Genomic DNA, 12,653 nt, shown 5'->3' with positions numbered 1-12,653 from the left:
CACATCTGATACAAAGTGACCTTTCACAGAAGACCCGAGTGCAATGCTGCCTGTCTGTGCCAATACACAAGGAGACTCCTCTACATTTCCAGTCCGCACACATTCATCAGGCCTCCCACTAAGTCCAGCAGCATGTCTTCACCCTCTATTATATTTCCAATTAGTGCAGTCTTCTGAATTAAAATCATTTTCTCTTGGACTGCAGAATGTTTAGTCTACCACTGTGATTGTTTTAGGTCTCGAAAAGTTGGATCATTGGTGACAACATTCATTGTGAAATGCACAGGAAACTAAACTACATGTGTTAATGCAAGATCTATGGTTAGAAATAGCATCACAATGCAGCCACATAGTCCCAACTTTAAAGGCACCCACTTAAATGCCAGCAACGCGAATCCTGAAAATTCTAATCAAACACGTAAAATTACGCTGTCATTAATATAAGTTGTATATGCAGTCTAATGATAACATAACCTGATGTTCACTATTATGCTCTGTATTCTTGGCATCATCTGCCTGCCCATTCTAAATAATTTGCTGAGCCCAAATAAGGCAAATTGGTTTCCATGTAAAACAGTATCAAGAGAGAAGAAAAATGTAGTTAGCTGTATATTTGACAAAGTCTCCTGCACATCTGGCTGTTAAATTACAGCTGCTGAAAACGAGGAGAAATTTATAGCGATTCTGACAGGGTCTCAGTCTGGGCACAGCGCCCAGTCGCCCTGCCTCACACAGCCTTGGAGCCCGGAACACACATGGGGGCTATTATTTGTAAAGTAGCTGCGGTGGCACCAGGGAATGATTTGAAAGGGGCACGTGCATGTGTGCGGAACATGCTGCCTGGGTATATTTACTCGCCGTTATCACGTCCACATATTTCCAGTAAATGGGAGAATGTATGAAAAAGATTATTATGCTTAAACCCTAAACTGTCCGACACTGTGCCTCAATTCTAATTGAGCAAGGATTATCATTTCAAGTATAGTAAAGCACTTGAGTAAAACATACCACACACATTTATCTCTCTTGACATTGGCTTACAGGACCTTGTTTATTTTTGCGGGAGATAAAGCACATTGGACCAAGTTCTGGATGTTTATGAATTTTAACAAAATAATAGACATTCCTGAACATCAATACTCAAAAACAAGAGTTTAGAACCAAAGACACAAAAGAGGGGAAGGGGGGGTAATACCTCTGGCGTGCGGCCCCACAGTAAGGCCGCTGCTTGGTCATGGCTCTGGGCTGTAGACGGGCCGTCTCCTCACTGTGCCGGCTGAATTAAGCTGTGGTTCCGCAGCAAACCTCAGCCAGCCTCAGCAATGTGCTAAACCCAGACGTGACTTACAGCTACCCACCATAGAGTTGGCCTCAAGACCCAGGACTTACAGCTTAAAAGTGAGATGTATCCCCACAGACACCACACAAAGTAAGTGAGACAACATATGACATAGGTACTAGTGAGCTAGGCTCTATAAATTTCTTCCCTATTATTCAGTTCAAGCATGGCCAACGGGCACAGTTTACGGCTGCAATGGCGTTGCGGTGAGCGCAGACCTATGCAGCAGAGGTGTTCCTCTTCACTCCAGAGCCGCAGTTCTGATGGACACTCCCAAGTCGGGCGGACAAATATAAGAACCAGAGATCGAAACTGCTTAGGAACTTGAGCTTGCTGTTATGTAATGCTGCCATTCCAAATGCTCCTGTTGCAGTAGAATTCCACCAAGTTCTTCAGAGGGAAGTGGAGAATACATACATCAAGAGTGATTTTCTTATGATTATTCCTCATCATTAAACAGAATTTTTAAATATTCCTCTTACTCAGCTGTTTTACTACTGCACGATTGAAGCTCCCGCTCAGCTCTGCTTGTCTCTTGTCAGTACGCAGTCAAACTGCAAAAGTATAATTTAGAATGAGACATGTCACATGTACAGACCTGTCAAACATTCACTCATTCAGCATCCGAACCGTTTATCCTCACGATGGTCGTGGGTGTGCTGGACCCTGGGCAGTCTTTGGACAAACAACCATTCACACTCACAGTCACAACTACGAACAATTTGGAGAAGTCAATCGGCCTACCATGCATTTCCAGAGAAAAATGGTACATGTTTTAAATGATAAAACCAGCCTATAAGTATACGCAGGCTTTAGTTACATGTCGAATGTATCGTAGCTCAGTTATATCACAGCCTCCCCCCCCCAAAAAAACTTGGTTCAAGCTGATTCAGCATCCAGAGTTTAATCCAACACAAGTCAATCTCTTTAAACCATCATCCGTACTTCCTGGCTCCCACTTTCCAAATAGTTTCATATCATTTATAGCGTTTCACTCAAACACCTTCATCAGTCGTAATCAGTCTTGCTTAAATCTAACATGCATTTGAGATGGGGATTGACTTTCTTAGCCTGCAAGAGGCAGGCTGGTTAGTGCTGAGCTGGCTTGGGGGAAAGACTTGGTAATTAAAGTGTGCAGGTGATTCGTTCAAATAGAACGGAGCCCCCAAAACTGACAGCAAAGCAGAAAAGATGACTTTATTGAGAATGCTCGTTGAGATAAATCTTACCAAGATGCAATCTGTGAGTCCCAAGCTGTTTGTGCATTTACTTGAGCAAATACATTATTTAACTACTGGGAATTGATATGTAAGCTGATTAAATTTACACTAACTAGAATGTAGACAATTCTTCACACAGAGTTTAAAGAAACCATAGAGTAAAATTGGAGTTCAGAGCTTCTAGCCCTCTCCTTTTTGTTGTAAAATGTAATTTACAGTAGAACGCCTGTGGAACACAATCTGTGCTCTCAAATTTCCAAATAATTCCCAAAGGAAATAAAGGAAACGAAAATCATCTGTTCTTGTGTAAAGTGTTGCCTCGCTATCTAGGGATAAGGACGAAGCTGGCCCGCAAAGAGCAAAATTAATTATCATTCAAATTAATGGAATAAATTAATGGAAAAAATAATTGAAGAAAAAAACACGCTAGTCCACTAATAAGCATATTCTATGAAAAATCGGTGTTGCCTTCTTAAAGTCTTGAAATTTCCAACTCTTGTTATCAGGAAAAGTGTGTATGATCCATACAACCAAATCTGAAGTGTAGGTAAGAGGTACTGAGCCTTGGACCTTAATAGCTAAATATCTCTTGACTACCTGGTTTGTTTTTAAACTTGGAATAATGTGACTGCTACAATCAGAATATTATGTCCAACAAAACATATATAAACCAAAGCTCGCCTGCCAAAAACAGTAAAATAAAGTGTGAGGAAGCAATTAACAACAGTAAAATGCAGTGATGACTCAAAGAGAGACCGTATGAAGATTAATCCTTTATCAAACAGACTGCACAATGAGAATTCACAGGCCATTTCCAATATTTGGTCAGAGAGGATCCACAGGGGTGTCCTGCTCTATATCTGCTCTAACCTTGGGTAGGAACGCAACTTTTCCTATGGTTGCTCATAAGTTAAACATGAATCCACTCCGCACTTATTTCATAATCACGCCAAGACATTTCCTAACTCCGCTTTTGTTGAATTAGTTTGTTCTTCACTCAGACTTTTTATTCAAGAGCTGGCTGGAAAAAAAAGATAGGACTTCCAACTTCCACGCCTTGTTAGTTTAGTGGGCTTTCTCTGCTGCTTATAAAATGGTTATAAAATAGTCACAATAAACAACCAAATTAATAATTAAAGGAGATTTAATTGCATACTTTTGCATGGGTAAGTGGTCAAATATATTCTGGACAAAGACATAAGTGTGGCTCATTCCAGAGAAGGGGGAAGGGTTTGGAAGGGGGTGAGGTGTTCCATTTCTTTTTATCGGTGAATAATTAATTCTAGAAGCTAAGGAAATTTTGCTATTCATGACCTTGATAGTGGGCACATTAAAGGGGAGCATTTGCTAAACGTGAAATTATATGCGACTAGAAAGGCGTAGCTACATCACCGGAGTCACCCCAGAGTAAACAAATGAGTTCAGCAAGCAGAGGAGGGATTACCATATCTCCACTTAACTTATTTTATCCTGTGAGAATCATCAATATTAAAGGCTAAGGAGAGGGAGAGAAAGTGCTGAGGTTGGCTTTTAGCAGCAGGGTGAACCACTGTTTAAGGAGAGAGATAAATGAGAGATCTCCCTGGAATCTACAAAGAGCGTAAACATAGTCTTTTTATCTTTTCACCGTACATGCTCTCTTCAGTTTCAAATAGTTCAACAAGCAGCCGTTTCCCCATCTCAACATGTTGCTGAAGTCGTCGGGATTGTGGCTTTTCCGTCGCCACTTTTTCATGCACGCTGCGAAAAGTTAGTGCTAAATATTGACTCAACAGTTTTACTTATTGTCACGGTTATGTTTGAATTATTCAATCACGGCTTTATGTTTGTGACGCTAAATGAAAAGTGACTTGTGTTTGTATGCCGTTGGGCTCATAGTGAAGTGCTGTGTGTGCTTGTCATCCCAAAGTATAACATTGTTCGGAGATGGAGTCTGCCGCAGGGCTTCGACAATCAGCAGACTTTCTGAGAGTCAAGGTGAGTGACCTTGCATGGCAAGAAGTCAACTACTCATATGACCGGGTTACTTCACCTGTCAGAGAAGAAAACCAGAACATGTATGGTACTCAGTCCAGCCCAATCCTTGTAATTTAGATAAGTATGATATACTGTACCTTCACTGAAACCTTCCTGAATATTGTCAACACCCAGACAGTAAAAGTATAGAAAGAATGTTGAAAAATCTCTAAATGTTTATATAAAAAAAAAAAAAAATCACAATTTTATCTTGGTAAGCACACACCAGCAAACACCCTCAAGGGCAAAATATCATTTGTTTACATCCTCATTTTGATTTTCTTCTTAAATACCTATCTATCGTTTGTTTAATTTTGTTGCATAATATTCAGACTGTAGAAACGTGCTTACTCATGCACCAGTCACGGCAAATTCAGCCTAGAAGGTGGGCTCCTATCATCTGCCAACAACTCAGCCCACCTTCCAGGTGATATCAGTTATCGATACTTAAGTGTCTCCTATAAAACATTTTAAGACGTTGTTAGTCCACAAAGACACAAAAGAGCACCTTCATGCAGTGGGGTCACATGATCTTGTAAAGAATATTTTTAAAAGGCTTGAGTTAATGATAGAAAATTTGCCCTCATGTGTGAAACTGTGGGGTAGGTAGTTGCTTCTGTGTTGTGGTCAACAAGCAGCACGCAATGCCTCAAGACACATGCGGTATGTGTGTGTAAATGCGCGTAGGTGGGATTTGACAAGGTTTAGAGACAGAAATCTTTACAGTGTATTGACCATTAAATTTTACAAATATGAACCCTGCTGATTCTTGTTAAACTGTTTTTAACACATCTGATAAGTTACGGGGGAGGCAAATGCTTATTCCAGTCAATGCCTTGTGGTTATTTTTAATTTACTCATTCAACTTTGTTGTTCTGTGTGTGGGCTGAGTCTGGTATGAACTCAGTGGAGTGCGGTTGTGTGCCTCTATGGTCTCATGACAGGAGAGCAAATTGGCGAGCTGCTTGATTATGTTGGTTTTTAAAATTCCATTTCTTTAGACTAAGTCTTCACTTTGCCCTTGCATGTTTTAACTGCAATATGAGTAACAAATATTCAACTGCTAAAAAGTATTTATTGTGCTTTGCAGTGCAGTTAAATCTCACATAAGTCTCCACTGACATAATTTTTAAAATGAACTCTACGGAGAACTATACATTTAAAAGCAGGTCAGCTCCCCCTAGATAACCTCAGTGTATGCACCGATTCCATCGGACTGGAGCAAAAGTATGTTAAAGTGGGTTATTACAAGTCGTGGGTTTACGTGTATGTTTTTGTGTGTGTGTGTGTGTGTGTGTGTGTCAAGGGACCGGTGTTGCTGAACTTGCATACATGCACATGCAAACATCACAAATAATGTGGCACGTTTTCTATTGTCTTAAAATAAACTTTGTAGAGGTTTCTCAATATGTACAATGTGAAGTAGCTATCCCAAGACTCGTTGGTAAAATTGCGACTGCTGCCTTCTTGCACAACCGCTTTCACAATTGCCAAGTGGCATTTGTGGCCAATGTATAGAACAGAAAGCTACTGCCACAATAACAATTTAGGAACGTACACAACCTCCCTCGTTGACAAACTTTGTTTTTCTGTAGATGATAAAATCCATGTGTCGTTTGGTGTGCCAGGTTTGAAACACAATGTTGCACAGGAGGGAAACGTACTACATCCCTTTTTCCATGCATGAAGAATCAGCTAAATCAAACACAATGTGAGTTTTATGAAGTTTATTGGATTATCGGGAAATTGACTTCTTTCTCTTCTACTGTCCAAACGTCAAACAATATGGTCTATGGTGAAAACCATCGGCGCTGCCTAAAGTGCAAAACCCTCTTCTAAATACCGCAGACATGACAACTTGTTGCCAAGTATGTGCAATCAGGAAAAATGAACTAGGAATTTAGCATTTCGGTTTTTAGTCAATTACGCTCCTAATTTTCCACTTCTCTTGAATGAAGTTATCTGTATTTATGTTTTTCTCCATGACACTCCTCTCTGTCATCTTACTCTCACCAGCCTTCCGACTCTTCCATTAATTGCATGCTTCTCAATATGCTGTTACCATTCCTGAGGGAAGTTCTACCATGAATAGCCAGCCTCCAAGGTTAGCTCCCTGGGCTGTCACCATGTCCCATTTGGCCAGGCTATGGCGGAAAAGCCGAGTGGCAACCACATAATGACTGGTGTCTGAGGGCCTGGCTAATTTTTCATGTTCAAACAGGCGACTGACTTCTTGGCCCAGACAGAGGCTAATACATGGTTTGCCGTGCCCTAAAGGGCTTATGAACCATGGCACAGCGAGCAGCTGATCTCTTAACATGGTTCATACCAAAAAGTGTGTGAATGACAGGTTTGAAAAGGTATTCGGACATACTTCACTATTAAAACAATTGGCAAATAATTGTTGTCATCTGTACATCAAAATGAAATTCATTATTCTGTCATTGTAGGGTCATTGGTTTCTTCGCCGTAATCCAGATAAAATGTCCTGAGGGCAGTCGGTCTATTTTGCTGTAGCTCATGCCGTCACCCTCAGAACAACGCTAGCTATTTAGATTTTCATCGGACCAGAGGTTCCCACAAACCCACAGATCACACTGTAGTTTGGTCCTTTGAGGTCTTTCCGTTTCTTCTTCTAGCATCACGACTTCATTCTGTGCTAAATTTCTCCAACACCTCTGCAAATAGTCTGATTAAAAAATAGACTACGTCACTTAAATGGCTGGTATCAAAGAAAAGGGAAACAAGGCAGAACAATACTGTTTTTAAAAAGTTCTCTATACAAAGTCTTTGCAAAATCAGACCTATGTATAAGTAGGTTAGCAGGAAAAAAGTAGCTCTCACAGATGTGCTGGTGCTGTCTAGATGCGCTAATTATTTGAGGTATATAAATAATAAGGCACACGGATGAAGAAAAATAGATCACCTATTTGTTGACCTACATAAACCATTATGCAGATAAAAGCAAAACGAATGTCGACAACCAACCGCCTGTGTGTGAGACCCTTGCGTATTTTTTGGGGGAAAAAAACCCAAGTTGCAACATGGCCTCCTTAAATAGCAAAAACCTGTAGCATGACTGAGTCAAATAAAACATGATTATGGTCTAAAGATCAACGGAATTTGACTATCAGTGAATGAATGTCTTGATGACATTTCTATCATGCAGCGGCAATGGAAGTGGAAGAATACAGATGTCTGAGGATGAAGCAGAAGCATAATTTACACGTAGGTGCCAAGAAAACGTCTCGCAGCAGACATACGATTTGGGAACATGTGGCGCCAAAGTTGACAGGCAAATACAAAGAAGACTAAGTCACGTTGTTATTTACGAGCAAATTACTAAAAAGCTTCTGGAGCTCTGCCTGTTTCCCATCACGGCTTGTCTCGCGCATGACCAAGCCAGGTGTACACATCATTTCGAAAACATGTCTGAGCTACTGAAAATTTCCACTAATCGGTTTAAAGATGAGCACACAATCTTGAATTATATTACCCGTTGTATGACTTTTGTATGAACGTATCTGCTTCTTATTATTTTACATTGACTTCCCTTGTACATGTGGCAGAAAAGTGTGTATTTCTAAGTCATGGCCTGGTTGCGAGGTTCCAGCACAAATGTTACCTAAAACAAACTCTATGAAAGACTTTTAAGATTATAATAGTTCACATTATTTCCAATGTTTTAGTTTTTGCTATTGTACATTTCTAGTATATTGAGTCGCTAAAAGATGTTAGACAGGGAAACTGCCAACAAACTTGCCTGCTGGAACAAACTGCATTCAACCTTCCAGTGTATGTTCTTGTCATTTGATTTGCAATAATTATATAATTCACATTCATTGACAGTTATTCTTTTGTGGTATTAACTTCAGGCCAAATAGAAGTTTTAGTAAAAAATGTAAAGCACTAAATATGGCAACCAGGTTAAGTCATAATAAAGAAATAATAGATGCGGGTAATTGTTCCGATATGCGGTTTTTCGGGAAAATTATTCAGAATGCTGGAAGTGCAGATGGAGATATGTGGCCGGTCTATGGGAAGAACAGGTTTTTCGTTGGCAATCCTCGTGCATAGAGATCCAGTAATAGAGTGGTGTTTATGCCAGTGGCTGGAAATCTAATGCAAATGTGACGCAAAAGAGGGCAACTTAAAGAGGAGGTTGGAAAAAGAACGGATAGTAACTCAACTTCTGGGTTTGTGGCTTCTTGGTAGCTGCCAACCCCAAGACACAAACAGTAATTCACCCACATTTTAGTCTGTTAATTCATGGTATCTATAACAGATCGTTGTAACACACAAGTGGGCTGAAAGAAACTCACACAGGCTTTTATTGCGAGAGATGGAAAAGACGTGAGAAGCATAGTGTTCAGATTGGTCAACCAAGAAACAGATTAGTTCACTATTAATTTATCAAATACCCTGCATGAATGTTTTATGGCCATGCAAACCTCAATAGGAACACACTCAATAAATCTTAACAAGTGTGTACTTGGTGTGAAATTGCTTTGAGAAAGAAAGATCCAAAGCAAAAAGGAACATTCCAAAAGTGAGCTGTAATATGTAATTTAAGAGCCAGCATTTTAAGGCCAGATTACCGAAAAGTGTATTGATAGTTGAATTATTTTAGAATAAAAATAACTCTATGGATGCTTATGGATGATATAAAGAGTAACTATTATCTTTAAGTATATGTGAATTATAAAAAAGGAATCATATTGATTTAAACATGAGAAAGGAATGCCGCACAACTCGGTATACAGCAAGATCAGACGATTTTGTGAGGCTTGAAGTACCCCGGCTTCTCACACTACATCTTACTTTTAGTCAAGCACACCTAACAGAGAAGTATTAAAAAAAAAAAGAAAAAGAAAAAAAAAAAGGCATACTTCATATGCACGTTTCATGTTAAACAGTATTTATTTTGTATTTTCTATTTTTCTTCCCCTGTATGAGACAATGTCAGTGGGTTGTCTCATCTGCAGACAAGCCCTCCATCCGTCAGGCCTTAAGTAGTTTTCCAACAGTACATTGACCTTGAGTGCATGTTATCGATTTCCTGTGGTGTCACACTGAGAGGGGTCGTTACCACGTGGCCCCCACTGTGGGCTGTGATCAGGAACGCATTCGGCAAATCTCGATGCCATGGTGATTGATTGCCAGTCTTTGCAGACCATCAATCCTCACCTACCGTAACCGGGGTGTCACCTGCACTGAATGTATCATCATACATGCGACAGACGCAGTAAAGCCTAGCAAGCGGCGTATATAATAAACTTTTACACAAATGCATTGTCTTCCATGTAAACAGTGTAATTATGACCTCAACGAAGATCCAGCCAGCGTTTTATTTTCATCTACACAATCTCAGCATCCAATAGATGCAATTTAGAGTAGTGATAAGAGAATGATGTACGATGACTACGTTAAAAAAAAAGGATCAAGCACATATCACATTGCCATGCAGAAAAAATATTTTTACAGTAATTTCATCCATTTTAGTAAAACTATTTCGAGTGGGATATTCAGGGACAAAAGAAACAGACCAAATACATATGAAAGTAAATTTTAAAGCCTACCATTGAAACCAACTGTGCTGTGTGCAGGGTTCTTCTAGTTTTTGACTGCTATCCACCGTTTTTTCTGCAATTCTCCCCCCAAAAAAATCACAGTGTGTGGTGTCATGTCACATATATAACAGCCAAACAAAAATGCACTTGAGCTTTCAAAAATAAATACAAATGCTGAAGGTGTATATTATAACAGTCGAATTCTAAGGGAAAAACAAAAACAGACAGACCAAACTAAGGTTTGGGTATTTGTCTACTAAGAACTTTGAATGACTGTGTTAACAATACTTTGACATTAGTATATTGGAAATAGCAGAAATATTATAGAATCAGCACTTAACGATATTACGGCATATATGATGGCAAATGATATCATCCTTGCCATGAATAACATAACTTTAATGGTTTAAGATTGTCCTCGTAAATAGAATGATGGACATTTTCATATTTTCCTCCATATTTGTGGCTTTGTGATGACAGTGGCTACATAAATGAATGCATGCGTTTGGAGCATTTGCAGCGGCTTTTCCTGTTTCCACTTGTGGTGTCGTCTCCACGGATTATTCTTAGAACCAGCGCTGCGTATTCCCCATTAATAAAATGACAAGGGCTTACTCATGTCCTCCACTTGAGGAACATTTGCAATTCTTGATGGTATCCATCATGGAGAGTTGATAGACGCTATAAATTTACAAGTGCTTTATTATACAAACAGAAATGTGCACGGTGTGTTGGACAGTGTTGTAATAAATGAAAATTTAAGAAAGGTGACTGACGGTGTTGTGTTTCACTCATCTGACTCCCGACCAGGCGGCGTGGGTTCATTTCCTACTAAGTGACAGTTTGAATGCGAGTAGCCATGGTTGTCTTTCTGCAATTGACTGGCGACCAGTTAATGTTCCAGTTCTTGGACCTACCACGATAAGCACTCAGCCTGAGTATTTCAAGGCGGGCGTAGGCCCCGGCCACACTTACCACGCTGTCTAAGCATGGCACAATGTGTGGCTTAAATGGGAAAAGACTGTTAATGGGCACTCAGAGGAGAGGAAAGACATTTCTCCTCAAGAGACATTGTGGCTTGGAGGTTTCTTGACCTAATCTTTGCAGTGATATTCTGTCTTTGCTCTCCATAAAGTCAATAATTCATCATGTTATCAAACTGTAGTGGATCTGCCCTGATGCTTGTCTTACCAATGAATGCATTTTCAAACATTTTAGAAATTAAACGGTACCCCTCAATCATCAGGCCGAGTGTGACTTCTGCATTGCATCGCGCTGCTCTTTACGCCCACCTGCAAGTGCATACCTTTCTGCTTCATTTTAACTCTTCCATCCATTCTATTCCATTCCTTTTAGATGAGAGTTGGCAGAAACTTACAACCACTAGTCTGGTTACTGCTATATGTGTGGTGGTTCTTAATTTAGACCCGCATTTAAGTGTTTGATGATGGATACTGGCTGTTCCCCAAGACAGTACAGTCCAGATATAGAAGATGTGTGGTGTCACATCGGGCTAAACTGGAGTCCGCGGCACATTTTCCAAACTTGTAGTGTTTTTTCTGTTTTTTAACTGCATTACTCTGAGCCTGTCCTGTTTCCGTTCACACCTCATAGAAGTTGGAACCTGGCTTCTATGCACGATTGATTTTACTGTCTGTATTTCCAAGACCGTGGTCCTTTTTACCACCAAAAGTCTTGACAATTGTTTTATAATATGCAGTATATTGAATATTTTTTATGTGATGAGGCCCGGTAGGAAATGGACCGAATCACAAGCTTGAAATTGATCAGCCTCCAAAGAGTACAAATACTTCCTAAGCTCAGTGAGGTTTAAATGGAGCAGTGTACTACTAAAGAGTTGGATAATGGGACTGTCAGAATGGTTTCAAACTATAATCTGCACCAAACTTTATGCCGCACCAGCTAAAATTAGGGGAAAATCCTGTTTTGTTCATGTCTGAGCCGCACTGAACTATAAGACACAGGTGTTTTGATGTTTAATTTCCATATATAACAGAATATGCACAAATCATACATTATAATAAAAATCATTAAAAAATCCATAGATAAAATCCACTGGACTATAAGCAGCAGGGTTCAAAGCTTGTGCAAAAATGTGCGGTTTATAGTCCAGAAAATACGGTAGTTGGCATGTTTTTTTTCAAATCTGTTACACAGTTTCGATAACAAAATGATTTTTTTTTTTTTTTCAAATAAAAAATATCTAAAGTATTGAAACAGCTCAAAGTTACTGCAGGGACAATCCAGTCAGGATCCTACAGTGTTAAGCGTCATTTGTTAAATTCAGTGGCAAAACATACACTGTGCTGCTGCTGCTGCTGCTGCTAATCTGTCACATTCTTTTGTCATAAATCTACAGAGTCGTGTAAATTTTCTAATGACCGCATACAATGAGTGTTTTCTGCCACTGCACAGATTATTGTTGAAGTGTAGGTGCTAGTGAGGGAAGAATCTGTGCCTGTGGGAGGGAACAAATCTGCAATGGGA

Source organism: Syngnathus typhle, linkage group LG4, assembly GCF_033458585.1.
Source record: "Syngnathus typhle isolate RoL2023-S1 ecotype Sweden linkage group LG4, RoL_Styp_1.0, whole genome shotgun sequence".
NCBI classification, from domain to species: Eukaryota; Metazoa; Chordata; class Actinopteri; order Syngnathiformes; family Syngnathidae; genus Syngnathus; species Syngnathus typhle.
Note: the sequence above shows the minus strand (reverse complement) of the source record.